At 33.2% G+C, this 12,184-nt stretch overlaps 1 pseudogene; it reads right to left on the bottom strand.

Moving 5' to 3' along the window:
- Positions 1 to 10,475: 10,475 nt before the first annotated feature.
- LOC127122126 (E3 ubiquitin-protein ligase SINA-like 10) lies at positions 10,476 to 11,906 on the bottom strand (annotated as a pseudogene).
- Positions 11,907 to 12,184: the final 278 nt, after the last annotated feature.

The raw sequence follows: 12,184 nt of genomic DNA, 5'->3' as shown, positions 1-12,184 counted from the left end.
CGCCAATCATCTAGTATGCACGTAAAGAAGAGGTTGTGGATCTTGGGCAATTTTCCCACCTTTGAGCCATTCAACAATGATTTTCTTTGCAATTAGTTACTCTTTTCCAAACTTCATCTCCTTTCTTCTATTGTTACATAAAAAAATACTCATAGAGAAATAGAGTCCTGTAACTTGACAGCTTGATATAATTACATAAAAAATCAAGTTGTTATGGCTACTTACATTTAGCAAATACTCACTGAGAAATAGAGTCCTGTAACTTGAGGTGTTGGCTTTTGGTTTTCGTTGCACTTCAGTTGCTTTTGGCTACCAATTAATTTCCTAAGTCTTAAAGGCGATCAAGCACGCATATTCATGAAATAGAAATTAATGTTTACCGCTTGATTGTATCTCTCCATAACTTTTTAGTTTAATCAAGTGCATCCATCCATTAGTATTCTTTTTTTTTCTCTTTTAAATATTACATCTATTCGTATTCTATTTACTAAAGATGATAAAAAAGACTTGGGCTTTATTTGTAAAAATAGCCTATAGCGATAGCTATAAGCCGGTATCTAATAACTCATAGTTGATCAACTATAAGGATGACTGATAATGTATAGTTATTGACTAATACTAGATGATGATAAGTGAATTTGTATTTGATAAATTAACTCTTATACTAACTAATAAATACAAAATGATAAAAAAAAATATTTTTAATTAAAAAAACGGTGGTCTCATTTTCTTATTATATTATGAAAAAATTGTTTTTAAGGTGACATATGTTATATCAGATGCCTAGGACAACATGTATTGTTGGTTTTATGACAGATTCCAGCTTTGGGGGACAAATATCAGACACAATGGAACATTGTAAATCAGACACAAAAATATAGTTTGGAGGCAAGATATGACAGATTAACTTGAATAAGATGATAAAGCAAGAAAACAGTAAAGAACACAAGATATTTATAACCCAGTTTGGTGAAATCACGCCTATGTCGGGGGGACACTTTACCCAAGAAAGGAAATTCACTAATTCGAATTAGAACAATTAGTCTTATTAGAACCTTCAAACCATATGAAGTTCTATTACTCCCCCTAATCACAGTGACTTTCTATTTAGGTATCCCTCATAAATATGAGAACTCACTATCACTCCCTGATTTTGACCCTGAAACCTTTCCTAGTCAATCATTCTTCTACATTACTTTTTATGACCATTTCATCTGGTCATAAGGTTATTCACCTAGATTCTTTGGTTAGGCATGCTATTAATTACCACTCAATAACCATTGAGTATTGTTTGTCTAGTTTGCCTTTTCTTTTGGTCTTAGGTGATTAATCTTCATAATCAAGGAAATCTTGAATCCCATTTGAACTGGTAGAATCAAGTGGAAACCACATTACTTTCATTCTTGTATTCCTTAGGCCAAACTCAATTCATATCTTTGTCTCCCTCATAAGGTATCATTCATCCATTTTCAAGTTATTCACTTATGTGATCATTAACATTCATATTTCATTATCACATTCATATTCGATTGGTTCTCATTCATATTCTAATGAATTTATATGCCAAGTACAAAGCATTCCACACCATACCGTTTATTTGGTTTTCATTCATATTCAAATTTCCTCATACATGTTCAAGAAATTCCTCACATTCATTCAATCATGTTCGTTCATTCATATTGCATAGCTCATAACCATTTGCATAAAGTATTTATCATTACATGAATACATGAAGTTTTTTAGGTATAAAGAAGGATCATTTGTTTTGCTACTAAAAAGAACCAAAGACCATTACAAGTCCCAAAAGAAGACTATTCCTAATGAACTACACATGAAGTTTCTTCTAAATCAAGTTGCCATCTTTAGTGTTAGATTTGAATGGTTTCTTCACCATTTCCATACCTTGCAATGCAAACCATCACCTACCAAACAAAAGCATTCCATCCATTAGAATGCACCATGAATCAAAAGCAAATAAATCAAACAAGAAAATGCATGATTGAAATGTACACGAGGAATATCAAGCATCATCACCATGGTTCATTTTCATACAAACATCACAAAGTGAAATTTCAAATTCCATTCCAATACAAGCCAATTCAACAACCTCACAATTCACTCCAAATCCAAGCTTGAAAAGCCACGAAAGTTCTGCCAAATTTACACCTCAACCTCACAAAAACATGGCTATCGGATTCATCAACACACACTATTTCCAACCAATTTTCCCACCCATAATCACTACCCCATATACTATGAAGCTGATAAAATCGAAAAAAGAGTTGAAACACTTACTTGTTTGAGCTTGCAAATCCACCATTTTCACACGTTTGAGCTTTCTTCCGTACAGGTAGTTTGAGTTTTTGTTTTGAGTAAAACATGATACCACTTTGTGTGCCTAGACCTACTGAACATTTCCCCCATGTTTATTTGCTTTTTCCATCCATCATAACCATTTTATTTGGGTCTGAAGTTTTATGGTTCTTCACTTTGAACCCTGATTTCTCTGCACTCCCATAAAATTGTTTAGTTCTGAGCTCACTTCCAGCATCCATGATCAGAGCTTAGCACAATCAATGCTCATTTGTGAAGTGAAGCTCAAAGATGCATTATTCATGATTTATGTTTGGAATGGAGAAGAGGATGAAGAACATGATGCTCTTCAGTTGCTACAACGTTAATCCCTATTTTAATTTTAATTTAAATTAATTAAATAAAGTTGTCAAATGTCACCTTCTGATTCGTGGACTTAACCTATTTAGTTGAGTTGGTTTGACTGGGTCATACATCTCGCGCCTTTATTTTATGTATCATTTATTGCATTAGCTCGCTTCCCACTAGTCATGAGTTTGATACTTGCGTGCTCCATTTCCAGGTTTTGTTTATATTTCTTTCCGTTTCGATTTTAAGCTTCTATATACTTTATGTAAATCAGTGTGTTAGTAGTATGACAAGGCACCCATGGCCAAGTGGTAGAGGTGTTCGGCGCTTCCCACAAGGCTATGGGTTATACCTCTAAACACCCTACTTTCTGCCTGTTTTTATTATTATTACCATTTTTAACCTTTTCTATGTTTTTTGCCATAATTTTTTTAGTACTTGATTAAATTTTGATTGTTTTTTTGATTTCTTTTCATAATCAAGCATCGAGATTTGATCTATAGATACAACACTCTCCATGTTATTATTCTATGATTATTTTGTCGATATATTGATAGTATTTCGCCATGTTTTGATTCATCGCATACGATATTTCGATTATTGTCAATATGCACAAATTGGCTTTGAGCACATCATCTAGGGTTTTGTTTTCTTCTCAATTTCATCTTGCCTTGCACGTCCTTACGTTGTGACTTTGATTCGCATCCTCGCATCCTGATTCTAATTTGTGCCCGCTTCGATTTTATTTCTTTAGATTTAATCTTTGAATGTGTTGTCAATATAACATACGTGTTTGTTATTTTCGTCACATGGCTTACTCTTGGGCCTTCTTACAATGATTCTCTTGCACCTACACCCATTTATTGTCTGTTTGTTGATTGAGCCCGATTTAATCGTTTCATTATCATGAATCCCCATTCGATAAAATGTACCCCCATTCCCATGATGCGTAATAATTCTATCACTTCTATTTCTTTGTTTCTTGATTGATTAGTTAGTACTAACACAAGAATAAAATCAACTTCTTTTTTCAAAAAGATCAAAAATAAAGACTCGATCCAACGTCGAGTATTTTTCCAATAATCAAATCAATCCATTTCTTTTTATTTCTTTTCTTTCAATCCCTTTAATTCAAATTATTTCTCAATCGTTCATCAAATTCTTGATCCAACGTCAAGCCATTTTCACAATAAAACTCAAAAACACTTAATGATTATTCAAATGTGTTTAGTAAAGATGGAAATAGAACGGGATGGATACCACGAGCTCCTGAGACTAAGATTTGAGATGGATATCTTGCCCATCTTAGCTCTCGACATCATCCAAAACTTTCAATGCGGTTTCTTCAAACCTTTTCTCAATCAAATATCAAAAACACATAAAAAAATTAAACACTTTTTCAAATAAGATGGAAATGGAACGTGGTGGATACCACACACACCTGGGGCTAGGATTCGAGATAGATATCTCACCCATCCACGAATAAGAGAGAATATGGAAAAATTTATCAACATACATAACAATAATATCAACATAATAACAACATACACGAATAAGAGAGAATATGGAAAAATATTTGTCAACAACAACAACCAACAACAAAACATGTGAAACCGAAGTAAATAATATGAAAATCATGTCAACTAACATTTATCTACATTTATCAACAACAAAAACAATAATAAACAGATGGGAAATTAAGACACAATAACATACCAATATGCAATGGATATAAAATTCCTCAGACTTGTAGGAACCTTGAGAATCAACAACAAATTTAAGACGACAAATCGAACAAATAAAGGCACAAAATCACATTGATATTTTTAACGTTGAAAACCCCTCAATATGATAGTAAAAACCATGAGTCATCCAGACCAAAGAAATAAATCCACTATAATCAATTAAGAATAAAAGAGACTCTTAAAGTGATTCATAAATTAGTGCTAACAACTGCAAATCACAAAGCAAACTAGCTTACAAATAAGAATCCAAAAGCTGAAAAAATTCTGAAATTTGCATCTTCAGTGTGAAGCAGATAACTCTCACCTCAGACGTTGTTTTAAATTTTGAATGGTCAAAAGTTAGATACATGTGTTACGAACCTGCAATCCTAATTTAGCTCGATCCGACGGTTAACGCATTGGGGATCGTCGGTTTAGTGAAACTGGTTGCAGAAAAGCGGGAATGAGTTTCTCTCCTCTTTTCTCTCTTTTGAATCTTTATTTTTTCTATATCTCTCTCAACCCTAAATTGATCATCTCCACTTAAATAAGTGAGACAAATGGGCTAATCGTATTTGGTCCTTTCTCCACATATGAAGGGAGCCCAAACCCAATAAATCTCCGCCTCACAACTATCTATACAAAATCGACAAACCAACGATATCACAACAAGTTTCAAATTTCCCTCTTGGTAATGCTCTAGTCATCATATCAGAACCATTATCATATTTATGAACTTTATCTAACTATAACAATTAGCATCCAAAACATCACGTGTCCAATGATATCTCACATCTATGTGTTGGGACCTATTATGAAAAGTCAAATTATTACCAAGATGAATAGCGCTTTGATTATAAACAAATAACACATATTCGTCTTTAACAAAACCAAGCTCCTTCAAAAATTTCTTCAACCATAGTAACTTTTTACATGCTTCGGTAACGGCAATGAACTCAACCTCTGTACTAGACAGTGCTACACATTTTTGCAATCTGGACTGCCAAGCCACAACTCCCCCTGCAAATTTTATCATGTATCCCAAAGTGGACTTTCTAGAATCAATGTCTCCAGCCATACCAGAGTCAGAGTACCCCATTAGAGTAGCCTTATTTCCTCCAAAATAAAGCCTCGCAGAAGTAGTACCGCGAAGATACCTTAAAATCCATTTTACAGCATTCCAATGCTCTCTACCTGAATTTGACAAAAATCTACTAACTGTACCAACAACATGTGTTATATCTGGTCTTGTACACACCATTGCATACAACAAACTACCCACAACGGATGCATAAGGAACATGTTTCATATCAAACTCTTCATCTTCACTTGAAGGACTTTGATTAGAACTCAACTTGAAATGAGTAGTAAGATGAGTGGTTACCGCCTTAGAACTTTCCATATTAAATCTTTGCAGCACTCTTTCGATATAATGTTCTTGTGACATCCAAAGTTTCTTCTCTTTTCAGTCACACATGATTCTAATGCCAAGAATCTATTTAGCTGCTTTCTTTGACGGAAACCTTTCACAACTAATATGGCTTTATATATTGGAGACTTAGAGTTGCTCTCATGTTTAACTCTAAAATCCTTCTGTTTTCCAAATCCCCTTTTCCTTTAGGAAGCTTCACTAAATTATAAGTGTGATTATCATGAAATGATGTAATCTCATCATGCATTCCATCGATCCATTTTTTATCTTCATCATTTTCTATGGCCTCTTGAAAACACCCGGGTTAACCCTCATCAGTCAAGGTCACATACTCATCAAAATTATACCTTGTAGAATGTTATCTCTTCTTGTTAGATCGTCTAACTTGAACTTGAGATGATTCTATAACTTCATAAAGGTTCTCATCCTGTGACATATCGCTCCCCCCTTCACAATCATTAGTTGGAATATTGACCTCATCTCCAAGTTGTTGATCATCAACATAATCATATGGTTCACCATTGTGATCATCACCACCAATAGCGTCCAGATTATGACTAGATAATCGAACTGGATCAACATTAGACAAACTAATATATTTCTTGAGTGTAGCCTTCTTATATTATAAATGTATTCAATAGTTTGGTCTTCCATAAACACCACATAACAACTTTGAATAAGCTTCTTCCCTATAGGAACATACAACCAGTAACCAAACTCATCTTGCTCATAGCCGATGAAGATACAATGTTTTGACTTTGCATCCAACTTGGATCTTTCATCCTTTGGAATATGCCCAAAATCCTTACAACCAAACACTCTCAAATGATCATACTTGACATTCTTTCCAAATCAAATTTTGTTTGGAACTTCACTATTCAAAGCAACAGTAGGAGTGAGATTAAGAACATGCACTACCGTGTAAAGTGCCTCGCCCCAATAATGATTAGGCAACTTAGCTTCAAAGAGCATACACCTTACTCTCTCAATTAGTGTTCAATTCATCCTCTATGCTAAACCATTCGATTGAGGAGATTTAGAAGGAGTCTTTTCATATGCAATACCATGCTGCTTGCAATAGGAATCAAATCATCCACAATACTCTTCACCATTGTCTGAACGAACACACATAAGCTTCTCGCTTGTTTGCCTCTCAACCAAAGCATGGAATTATTAGAACTTTTCCAACACTTGGTCTTTTATCTTCAAGGAATAAACTCATAGTTTCCTGGAGCAATCATCAATAAAGATAACAAAATAAAGTGCACCACTAAAAGATTTTATCATTAATATACCACAAACGTCAATATATACCAATTGAAGCAACTTTACTTCCTTAAGGGAGGATGTATCTTGAAAGATACTCTAGTCTATTTACCATCCATGCAATGAGAACACTTCTCCAAATCTACATTCTTTAATCCAGGAAGAACATCCTTTTTGGCCAAAACATTCATCCCATTTTCACTAATATTACTAAGTCTTTGGTGCCACAAAGATGCTTCCATGTCGATAGCATTCACGTTATCCCTAGCAACCAAAGCTTTTGTACAATATAGTTTAGAAAGTTATTCCCTTCTAGCCACAACCAAGTTACCTTTATTGAGTTTCCACTTTCCAGAACCAAAGTGATTATCATAACCACAACCGTCTAGAATATGCATAGAGATTAAATTAAAGCGAAAATTTGGAGCATGTTTGACACCTCTAAGCAATAATTTCATTCTCATGTTGGTTTGCAAGAAAACATCACCAACACCAATTACCTTAGATACACCGTCATTATCCATCTTCAACACTCCAAAATCACCCAAAGTATAGGATGTGAAGAAATCATTCCTTGGTGTAACATGCAATGTAACACCACTGTTAACTATTCACATACTATTGTCTGATACAAGATTAGCAGACTCATAATCACGGAGAATAGCAAGATCATTACTAGTAGCAGTAGTAACACAATCATCATCGTGATCTTCATGGTCTCTTTGTTTAGACTTTTCCTTCTTGCCTTTGTTATCTCTTTTTCACTAATAACAATACTTATATACGTGTCATGTTTTATGACAATAATGACACTCCAAATTCTTGTATTCTCTCAACCACCATTCGGTGACAAGTACCTCGGGTTGAGATGAAGAATTGTGTGCCTTCCTTCTCATCTCCTCATCAAGAATACCACTCTTAACCGTTTCCAAAGAAACAACACCTCTAGGAGAAGAACTTGTAATAGAAACCTGAAACATCTCCCAAGACTCTGGTAAAGATAACAATAGAAATAATCCTAAAAGTTCATCATCAAATTTGATACTCATTCCTGATATCTGATCAAGGAGCCCTTGAAATTCACTCAAGTGATCTGAAATAGAAGTCTCCTCCTTATACTTCAAACTTATGAAAAGTTATTCAACAAGAATAATTTATTATTCCTTGATTTAGAGGCATAAAGGGACCCAATCTTCTCCCACAAAGTTTTTGCATGTGTATCATTTACAATATGATTATAAACATTATCTACATATTCTCGAATAAAACCACATACTTGTTGATGTTCAAACTCACATTCTTCATCAGACACAAAATTCGGATTTGTGGAACTAGAAATCGGTAAATGCAATTTCTTCATAAATAGTAAGTCTTTCATCTTGCCCTTCCATAAATGATAATTAGAACCATTCAACAATACAATTTTCATCTTTATATTTGATTCCACCGTTCAAACAAGTAAAGTAGCCATTAACCAAGAGCTCTGATGCCACTTTGATGGGAAATTAAGATACAATAACATATCAATACGCAAAGGATATAAAATTTCTCATACTTGTATGAACCTTGAGGATCAACAACAAATACAAGACAACAAATCGAACAAATAAAGGCACAAAAGAACATCAATATTTTTAACGTGAAAATTTCTCAATATGAGTAAAAACTACGAGTCGTTCAGACCAAAGAAATAACTCAGTTATAATTAAGTAAGTGTATAATAGAGTCTTAAAGTGATTCGCAAACTAGTGCTAACAACCGCAAATCACAAAGCAACCCAACTTACAAATCAGAATACAAAAACTAAAAAATTTCCCAAATATGAAATTTCATCGTGAAACAGATAACTCTCACCTCAAACGTTGTTTTGAAATTCTAAACGGTCAAAAGTTAGATACAAGTATTATGAACATGCCCTCCAACTTTGAGCTCGATCTGATAGTTAACGAATCGGGGATCGACGATTTAGTATAACTGATTGCAAAAAAAATGGAAATGATTTTCTCTCATCTTTACTCTCTTTTGAATCCTTATTTTCTCTCTATCTCTCTCAACTCTAAATTGATCATCTCCACTTAAACAAGTGAGACAAATTGATTAATCATATTTGGATATTTCTCCACATAGGAAAAGAGTCCAAACCCAACACATACAACAACAAAAACCATTAACTCTCGAACAAGAAAAAATTTATGTGAAACATAACGGCAACATACATAAAAACGAGAAAATAAGGAAGAAGAAGAATACTTTTATATATGAAGAATAAGAGTGTGACTATATTATAGAATAGGAAAGCTAATGACCAAGACAAAAAATGTGTGTGAGGGTTTTGTTGTGAGATACATGACGATACTGTCAAGTAGCGAGAGTTAATTCGATTATATATGGGTAAATAATTTTACCACAGTCGTATTCAAAAACCGTGATAAAATATAATGCATTTCACAACGGTTAACATTATCAATCGTGGTGATATATATATATATATATATATATATATATATATATATATATATATATTATATTATATATATATTATATATATATATATATATATATATATATAACCGTAATGCAATGTCTTTTCGTATATATAAAAAAACGCATCCAAAAAGGAGGTATTATCACGGTTAAGTGTTATAATATTGTAATTTAGCATTACCAAAGATATATTTTATAATAGTGAACACTTAACTACTCAAATGCAACCTAAACAACGTTTGCTAAAATCATCCAACACATGTAATTTTGAATTCCCCATCACACTTGGAAACACTTAAGAGCGAGATCCAACATCTTTTCAAGGAACCTAATAAAAAACTTATTTTTTAATCCTTTTCATTTCACATAAATATTTTTAATAATATCACATATGCTAACTCCCTTATTCGCAAAGTTGATTAAACGGTTCTTAGTTCTCGATAAATACAACGGATGTATGAAATACTAATACTTTTCTAACATATAATCCGATTTCCATTAAAATAAATAAATTTTAATGACAACTCCGTTATTATTTCAAACATCCATACAATCAAATATTTTTCACGCCACAAACACTCAGCATCATAAACTCAGAATCTGATTTCCCCCTATCTCAGAATCACACATAACTCAGTTAGTTCAAATCACCTACCTATTATCGGTAGGATACTTTGGTGGTGCAGCTAAGCTTAATATGACTCTATGGTAGGAGTCATTACATGTACCCATATGAGAACTACTATAATATTTTAGATAATGTTAAAAACGACATGCTTTTCCCATTGCAGAAAATCATCCTCACCAGACAGTGATAATAGAACTCAAGAAAGAAAGAAAAAACAGAAAAGGCATAAGTCAAAAGTCTTTATGTGAAGAATGTATGATTTATATATTCCTAACGCAGACTAAAATCCAAGTAGGAGGGTTGAATGCTCTTTGATGTTGTGGTCGCCGATTGTACGGCTGTCATCAAGTTTCTTTCCGTCAAAAAAAATGTGATAGCCATCCACCTTGATCCCTTCCTTGTCCATAATCTTCATCTTCAAAAGTAGCTATTGTGTCTGAACTCTCCACCTTAAATAGGAGTATCTGCAGCACAATTACAACCTTTATTATAGTCCCACTATGAAAAAGATTAAATAAAAATTAAAATATGGTACTAATATTTTAAAAATAGATCCAACAACAACAACAACAAAACTTTATTCTACTAGATGAATCCAAAACTAGTATAAATAAAATGAGTATTTTTTTAATTTGAAAAACAATGATATGGAAAAGAAAACAACCAAAGTAATGAAAATCAGGAGAAAGATAGATACCTTGAGGTTAATGCGAATTTCTAGCTTGAGAATTTTTGAAGAACCAAAACAGCCAAATGGAATTACGAGGAACTCTGGTGAAAGAGTTGTTAAATCAACCTCTTGAACATTCTTTGTGGAAGACTCTAACTTTATATTGCATATATCGGACCTTGCTGATATATCATAACAGTAACATATCGCGGAGGACTTAGGACCAATGCAGCTAATATTAATAGCATTTCCCATGCTTAGAGTATTATTGTTGAGAATAAATAGTTTTCCATTGTTTTTTTCTTGAAGAACAATGACTTTATCACTAGATTTCAAGGAGACAATGAAGGAGTTATCGTAGGAAAATTTGATTAGAGAATCCCCATGTTTATGGCTGAAATGGTTGGATAACAATTCATATGAAGCCACAAAGTAACAGCCGAAAAGAGGACATTTACATGGATAATAGATGCATTTTTCTTCATGTTTCTTCTTCTCACTGTAACTCATTGTCTCCATGCAGCCATGCTTTCTATTTGAGCAAGATATCTCGATAGATTTCAATACATTGTCAAAGGCTTTACAACGCTTTAAGCTAATGCTCTTTGAGCACTTGTCACACTCTTTCACACGGCTTGGGCAGCAGGTAGAGCAAACAATATGACCATTATCACACTGAATTACAATATAAAAGAAAATCATTAAATTACACATTCAACAATTCGCTAGAATGAAATAAAATAAGAGATTTCTTTATAAGGCTTGTTAGCACATTAGGAAATCAAAAGCAAAACTAACACAAAACTAATCATGTATTCTCAAATGAACTTATAAAACTTGATAAGCCATTACAATTCTGAAAGACAGAAAGTAATTTATGAAAAAATTAAATAAAATGAATACCATAAATACGGGAATAGTTAAAGGTTGGAAACATTTGCAGCAATCAAAGGCTTGTGAGTCGGAAATCATCACTGAAATGGGGTTACTCTTGCTATCATCTTTTGCTGATTCAACAGAGTCTCCAATGCATGGTTCCATGTGACCGTTTAACTGATAGTGATAAAAAATATGCATATATAACTAAAAACCTTCATGACAGCTTGATATAATCACATAAAAATCAAGTTGTTATGGCTACTTACATTTAGCAAATACTCACTGAGAAATAGAGTGCTGTAACTTGAGGTGTTGGCTTTTGGTTTTCGTTGCACTTCAATTGCTTTTGGCTACCAATTACTAATTTCTTGCGTCTTAAAGGCAATCAAGCACGTATATTCAAGAAATAGAAATTAATGTTTACCATTTGATTATATCTC

Source organism: Lathyrus oleraceus, chromosome 2 (assembly GCF_024323335.1).
Source record: "Lathyrus oleraceus cultivar Zhongwan6 chromosome 2, CAAS_Psat_ZW6_1.0, whole genome shotgun sequence".
Taxonomy (NCBI): Eukaryota; Viridiplantae; Streptophyta; class Magnoliopsida; order Fabales; family Fabaceae; genus Lathyrus; species Lathyrus oleraceus.
Note: the sequence above shows the minus strand (reverse complement) of the source record. Positions and strands in the feature narration are given on the sequence as shown.